Source organism: Chrysochloris asiatica, unplaced genomic scaffold, assembly GCF_000296735.1.
Source record: "Chrysochloris asiatica unplaced genomic scaffold, ChrAsi1.0 scaffold00031, whole genome shotgun sequence".
Classification (NCBI taxonomy): Eukaryota; Metazoa; Chordata; class Mammalia; order Afrosoricida; family Chrysochloridae; genus Chrysochloris; species Chrysochloris asiatica.
This window is the reverse complement of record NW_006408549.1, coordinates 19,902,770-19,911,135: the sequence shown is the minus strand read 5'-3', so window position 1 is coordinate 19,911,135 and position 8,366 is coordinate 19,902,770.

Below are 8,366 nucleotides of genomic sequence, written 5' to 3'. Positions count from 1 at the left end.
ATAGATAGATAGATAGATAGATAGATAGATAGATAGATATAGATATAGATATAGATAGATATAAATATACTTAGTTGTGTTTAACTCTTACTCACCTCCCAGTGTCTTCCCTGCTGCCTTCATTATCTGGCCAACCTTACCCTTATTGTATATTGCCTTTCCTTACACCCAGTTTACCCTCTAGCCCCATGGATCAATTTACATCCAAACAATAGGCCAATTTACAAAGGGAACAAAAAACATTAGTGAGGTAAGCACACCTTAGAATAATCAACCATTTGAGATCAACAGGTCAGCATTTATCCCAGGGCAAAGTTCAGAAAAGTTTGGAAATCTGGAGGAATGGAATAAATGAAGTTACACTGAGGGGATTGTAATCAATGAAATGAAGCAAGGTATGTATGAATTGTTTCATGTAAATCAGATTTCTGCTCTGTAAACCTTTAACCAATTTAAAATGAAAGGTTTTTTTTTTTAAAAAGGGGACAAGTATTTTGATTTTGAGGTTAAAGTCTTATTAAGAATATTTTATCTTAAAAAGTAGAGAACATTTAGAATACATGAAATTCAAATGAATCAGAATCCAGTCACATGGGTTCTATTTTAGCAATATCAGCTGGAAGGTGAACTTGCTTATATTTGAATTGATTGACACTAACTTCAACTTTGTTGTTGTTGGAGTCGGTTCCGACTCATAGCGACCCTGTATAGGGTTTCTGAGGCTGTAAATCTTTATGGGAGCAGAAAGCCTCATCTTTCTGCCCCAGATCAGCTAGTAGTTTTGAACTGTTGACTTTGCGGTTCGCAACTCAATTCATAACCACTACGAGTTTACTGATAAATAAGATGAAACTAATATCTCACAGAGGATGATGATGGACTATTGAAAAGTACTTTTGAATCTTCATGAGAAAAATGAGACCACCATATGGTACTATAATATAAATTTCCAAATTTCTAAGAGTCAGGTCACTCTCATGATGAACATTGTCATCAAATTTTATGGTCAAAATTACCTACCATGTCTTGTGCAAATAATTTGTTATTGTCTGTCACACTGTATTATACTGACTATTCCATTCAAATAGTCTACTTTCTGAAGGGCATAACAGTACATAACTGTAAAACTTATTCATAAATCATTATGGGCATGGTTGAGAGAACTCTTCATTTGATCTATTTGTAGTCAGTAGAGATCTTGGATGTGCATGACAGATTTTTATGTAAATCAGGAACATCAGTAGCCATATAAATTTGCATTTGCAACTTGATTCCTCTTAGTGAATGTGACAGGCTCATCCTATTGACTACAAGCAAACTTCAAAAGCATTGTAAGAGATTATAGTCTTAAGATGTTACAGACCCTTATAGATATCTTGTGAAACAACTCCATGGCACATAACAACAACAACATAGATAGCTTGTATTTAATTTTACATTTGTGAATAATACGTAATTGTCAACAGCCTTTTATATGAATCCTTTTGGATATAGGAAATTGTATTTTTCTTTTTAGCAATTACCTGGGCTCAGAGTATCTTGTAATTGACAAACATATGGGATATTGTGGTTCCTGGCCATGCTACCTAGGAGGCTCTTAAACATCTTTCTTAGGTGATAAGATTTTGTTATAAAGGCTTTGAATGTGAGTTTTTGTGGTTGGAACCCTGTGGGGCAGTAAACTCTTGGCTGCTGTCCAAAAGGCCAGCAGTTCAAACCCAGTAGTAGCTCACTGGGAGAGAGATATGGGAGTGTGTGTCTGTAAAGATTTATAAACTTGGCAATCCTTTGGTGCTGTTCCACTTGACACTATAGGCTCTCTATGACTTGGAATCAACTTGATGGCAATAGGTGATTTTGGGTTTATGGTGGTATTGGAAGCAACAGAGAGCAACACCAAAGGTGAAGATGGGCATATTGTCATTATTCCACCAACAGTTGATATTTTTATTAGCTGGTGTGCAGGGGAAATACAAGTTTGTAGAATTTTCAAGAACATACAACTCTGTGTTGGAAGGAGTACAAGTATAGCCAGAATGTTCCTTGGAAGGGAGAATGGTGAAACTTCGTCTTCTGAACTTTGCACATGTTATCAAGAGGGGCCAATCCCTACAGAAGGAAATTATGCTTGGTAAAGTAGAGTGTTGTTGTTGTTGTTGTTGTTGTTAAGTGCCTTTAAGTCGGTTCCAACCCATAGCGACCCTGTACAGGGTTTCCGAGGGTGTAAATCTTTACGGGAGTAGAAAGCCTCATCTTTCTCCCGCGGAGCAGCTGGTAGTTTCGAACCACTGACCTTAAGGTTCGCAGCCCGATTCGTAACCACTACGCTACCAGGTGCCATCAATTTGTTTCCACACATAGTGACTTATGTACAACAGAACAAAACACTGCTCACTCCTGTGCCATCCTCACAATCACTGCTAAGCTTGAGCTCATTGCTACTGCCACTGTGCCAGTCCATCTCCTTGGGGGTTTTCCTCTTGTTGTGGCAGCACCAGTCAGAAAGAACTCAATCTGAAAATCTTAAAGAACAAAGTTTATTGCCAGCGGCCAGAGTGTCAGCTCAAGCCCAAATCACTCTGACCCCCAAGTGAGAAGGGGAACAGGGTTTTATACAAAAAACCCAGAGTGGTTAAAATAAACAGTCTTGTCTTGTTACCTGGGGTGAAAAATCCCAGCAGACCCTTATCCTATAAGTGGGAGTAAACCCACCAATAAACCCTTATCTTTTTTGTATGGATGGGCTAAGTTTTTATCCTGTCTGATCAGGTGTCCTTGGGTCATTCTGACCTTCGCAGTTTTCAGTAAGAAGTTTATTTATTATTTTTCCATAGGGTGAGGTGGGGAGGGGGGTAGGAGGGCAGGGTGAGAAGGGGCTGAAAGGACTTAGTGGATACCTAGTTTACATGGGGGCTGTTAGTTATGCTTTAACACTGTCTGACATTCCATTTTACCTAGTATGATATCCTTCTCCAGGGACTGGTCCCTCCTGATAACATGTGAGAAGTATGAGAGATGAAGTTTGGCCATCCTGGCCTCCAAAAAGCACTCTGGCTGTACTTCTTCCAACACAGATCTGTTTATTCTTCTAGCACTCCATGGTACTTTTAATATTCTTAGCCAACACCGTAACTCAAATGCATCAATTCTTCTATGGTCTGTCTTATTCACTGTCCAACTTTCACATACATATGAAGCTTTTGAAAATACCAGGACTTGGGTCAGGTGCATCTTGGTCCTCAAACTGACAGTTTTACTCTTGAACATCTTAAAGAGATTTGTGCAAATATGGCTAATGCAATATGGAGGTTGATTTCTTAACTGTTGCTTCCATGAGTATTGACAATGGATCCAAGCAAAATGGAGTCTTTGATAACTTTAACCTTTTCATTTATTATAATGCTATTTTTAATCTTTCATTTATCATAATGCTATTTTTGGTCCATTGGCATCTTTGTTTCCTTTTCATTGAGGTGAAACCTATACTGAAGGCAGTGGTTTCTGTTTTTCATCAGTAAATATTTTAAGTCTTCTTCACTTTCAGCAAGCAAGGTTGTATCATCTGCATATCACAGGTTATTAGTGAGTCTTCCTCCATTCTGATGTAACATTCTTCTTCACATACTCCATCTTCTTGGATTATTTGCTCAGTATACAAATTGAATCATTATGATGAAAGAATACAACCATTGTGCACAACTTACTATTAAATGATTCAGTGTCTCCTTGTTCTGTTCAAATGACTGCCTCTTGGTCTATGTACAGGTTCCTCTTTAGCAGAATTAAGTGTTCCAGAATACTCATTTTCCACATGTTGTCCATAGCTTGTCATGATCCACATAGTTGAAAGCCTTTATATAGTCAGTAAAGCACAAGTAAACATTTTCTAGTATTCTCTGCTTTCAGCCAAAATCCATCTGACATCAGCAATGTTATTCCTTGTTTTACCTCCTCATCTGAATCTTACTTGAATCACAATGTACTGTTGCAGCCATTTTTAAACTACCTTTAGCAAAATTATACCTTGCATGTGATATTAATGTTATTGTCCAGTGATTTCCATATTCTGTTGGGTCACCCTTATTTGGAATGGGCATAAATATGCATCTCTTCCAAACAGTTGGCCAGATAGCTGTTTTCCAAATTTCTTGGCATAGATAAGTGAGTGCCTCCAGTGTTGTATCAATTGGTTGAAAGATTTCAATATCTATTATGTCAATTACTGAAACCTTGTTTTTTGCCAATGCCTTCAGTGCATCTTCAATTTCTTCCTTCAGTACTACTGGCTCTTGATCATGTGCTGTTCCTTGCTTGATATGGTTGAACATTGTCCATAATTTCTTTTTGGTACAGTGACTCTGTGTATCCCTTACATCTTTTTTTGATGGTTTTTACATCATTCAATATTTTGCTCATAGAATCCTTCAGTATTTCAAGTTGAGATTCAAATTTTCTCCTCAGTTCTTTCAGCTTGAGAAATGGTGAGTGTGTTCTTCCCTTTTGTTTTTCTAACTCCAGGTCTTTGCACATTTCATTGTAATACTTGATTATGTCTTCTCAACCTGTCCTTTGAAATTTTCTGCTGAGCTCTTTACTTCCTTATTTCTTCCATTTGCTTTATCGTCTCTATGCTTGAGATCAAGTTTCAGAGTCTCTTCTGACATCCATCTTGGCCTTTCTTTCTTTCTTGTCTTCTAAATGATCTTTGATTTTTTCTTGAATGTTGCTCTTCATGGCATCCCACAGATCTTCTCATCTGCAGTCATTAGTGTCTAAGGCATCAAATCTGTTCTTCAGATAATCTCTAAATTCAGGTGGGATATGTTCAAGATCAAATTTGGCTCTCATGGACTTGTTTTTGTTTTCTTCAGCTTCAGCCTGAACTTGCATATAAGCAATTGATGGTCTGTTCCACATTTTGTCCCTGGCCTTGTTTTGGCTGATGATATGGAGCTTTTCCACCATCTCTTCCCACAGATGTAGTTAATTTGATCTCTGTGTATTCCATCTGGTGAGTTCCATGAGTATAGTTCTCTTTTATGTTGTTTAAACAAGTGATTTGCAGTGAACAAGTCATTGGTGTTGCAACATTCTTTCATGCAATCTCCAGCATCATTTTTATCATCAAGGCCGTTATTTTCAACTACTGAACCTTCCTCTTTGCATTTCAATCACCAGTAATTATCAATATGCTCTGTAAAGGCTTTGCAAGAGGGCTATTTCACTTGGCAAGTTCTAGAAAGCAATGAATTTCTTGTTACTTCTACCAATTCCCCTTCCAACCTTCTAAATATTCCTTTATATGTGGTTCAGAGTTCTGGCACCATCCCCTGAGCTTGCTTGTTCCAGTATTCTGTGTTGTTGCTCATGGAGCTCCTCACTGCACTTCCACCCGATCCGCCATCTTGTTTGTTCTTCTACATATATTTTTTAAAAAGAACTTTTTATTGTTCACAGAATTGAGTAAACCTTTACAGACAGAGTCGATAATCAGTTTTACATTAAAAAAACATGCACTTAAAAAAATTTCAATGATTGCAGTCTCCTCAGTGTAACATCAATTTCCCCACCTCTTCCTGTGTTTCTGGCTGTCATTCCTCCTTCTTTCCCAACCCTTCTGAACTGTGTCCTTGGATAAATGCTGTTCTATTGATCTTGAGTGGCTAACCATTCTGTGTATTTCACCAGTGTTATTCCCTCTGTATGCCCATCTATTGTATGACTGAAAATTGAGCCACAAGTGTGGGATCAGTTCTGGATCTGAAGGGTACCAAGGGTTGTAGTTTCAGGGTTATACCAGTCTCTATCTGACCAGTAAACCTGGTATTTTTTATGATTTTGAGTTTTGTTCCAAATTTTCTCCCACCCTATCCTGGACCTTCTAATGTGATTCCTTTCAGAGCAGTTGGTAGTGGTAACCAGGCGCTATCTAGGTGACTGATGTTTATGTGGTCTGTTAATCCATTGGACTAATTGCTTCAAAGTATCTTCATACTTCTTTTCTCTGGACAAGAAGAGGTCAGTATTTGCACCTTAGATAGTCACTCACAAGCTTTTAAGTCCCTAGTTGTTACTCACCAAAGTAGGATGTAGAACATTGTGGACTATATAATACCAATTGACCATGGTGACTCCTTCGACTATGTTCCTGAGCCTCTGGACCAAGCAACTCATTCCCTCAAGGTATTTGGTAAAGTCAAAGAAGTTTTAATAACTTTGCCCTTTGTATACTCCACTAAATTCATGGATACATTTGCAGCAAAGGTAAAGACCCATGTACAAATGTTCTCTGTCAAATCTGTCTATGTATCTTTCTATCTTTGTATATACTTTTATTCTCCCTCCTGTACTTGTTCAACCTGTTTTGTCTATCCATGCCTCTACTCACTGATCACCTTATTGCAGGACTGTGTAAATAGCAGTATTTGCCTGTGTTGCTTTTAACTCTTTCATTCCTTTTCATGTCTTCCCCTGTCTTCATTAATTTTTTTTTTTGCCAACCTCCCTGTTATTGTATATTGCCTTCCCTTTTACCCAAGTTAACATATGTCTACCCTCCTGTGTGGCACTAAAGGTTAAGCATTGGATTGCTAATCATAAGGTCAGTGGTTCACACCTACCTTCCACTCCTTAGGAACCCTATCCATATGGCTATAAGTCAGACCAACGCGATGACACTTAACAACAACCCTCTAGCCAATGAATGACTCCCTTTTCACCCCACCCCTGACAACTATCAAAGGATGCTTTTTTTAGTGTGAAAACTTTTCCCAGACTTTTACAATAATGGTCTCATACAATATCTGTTCTTTAGTGATTGACTAATTTCATTCAGCATAATGGCGTCCATTCATCCATGTTATGAGATGTTTTGCGTCTTCATCATTATTCATAATATTGAGTAGTATTCCATTCTATGTATGTGCCAAAGTTTGTTTATCCATTCTTCCATTGATGGATATTTGAGTTTTCTCCATCTTTTTGCTCTTGTGAATAGTGCTACAATGAACATGGGTATGCATGTAGCTATTCATGTTATGGTTCTTGTTTCTGTTTATAAGGTGGTGGTGGTGTACCATGGAGTTGGTTCTGACTCATAGTGATACTGTATAGGGTTTACAAGGCTATAAAACTATACAGGAGCAGAAAACCTCATTTTTCTCCCACGAAGCAGCTGATAGAGTCAAACTGCTGTCTTTTCATCTAGCAGCTTAATGCGTAACCAGTATACAACTGGGGCTCTATTTTCTTGATATGTAACGTAGTGGTTATGAATCGGGCTGCGAACCACAAGGTCAGCAGTTCAAAACTACCAGCTGTTCCACAGGAGAAAGATGAGGCTTTCTGCTCCCGTAAAGATTTACAGCCTCGGAAACCCTGTACAGGGTTGCTGTGAGTCAGAACCGACTCCATGGCACATAACAACAACACTTAAAAAATGTGAATTCAAATTCTTATTCATGAATGTCTACAGATATTTAGTGGTTTTCAAAGGGCAGTACCTCAACTGTGTTGTTAAGTGCTGTTGAGTTGGTTCAGATGCACAGTGACCTATATAGGTTTATGAGGCTTGGTAGTTAGTTTGAACTTTGTGTTTCAAACTGATATTGAGGTTGAATGCTTGACTTTTGACACCACACCAGAAAAAAATTACTGGCAGACACTTCCTTTAAGAATTCTGTTCTTCATATAGCCAGATGCTTAACTTTAAATATGAAATTTAAAGATCATCTTTAATGAAAATGCATGGTATCCTAACTAAACATATTAAAGATCATATTTAATGAAAAATGCATGGTATCCTAACTAAACAGATCAATTCCATTAGAATATGAGTGATTTCATATTTGTGGCAGAAAAATATGGCAGTTTGTGGTGTGGTTAGAAGGGGAGCATTTTGTTATTATGCCCTTCCTCTTCCCTTCCATTACTTTTAGGATTTTGAATGAGGGACAGTTGTACGAACACAGGAATTTCTGTTGCCGTCAGAAACAGGAAGAAGTAAAAGAGATGTAATTTTCTAAGACCTATACCTGGACCAGAGAATTCTTCAATAGTGAGAGTTGAGACTTGAATTTTTCCTTCAGTTCCTGGACCAATAAACCACATTCTTATAAACAGAGAAAAATTGAAGTTGTCAAGGACTTCATTCTTTTTGGATCAACCATCAACACTCATGGAAGTAGCAGTCAAGAAATCAAATGACCTATTGCATTAGGCAAATTTGCTGCACATTTTAAAGTGTTGAAGAGCAAAGGTGTCAGCTTGAGGATTAAGGTATGCCTGACCCAGGCCATGGTATTTTCAATCACCTTATATGCATGTGAAAGCTGTACAGTGAATAAGGAAGGCCATAGAAGAATTGA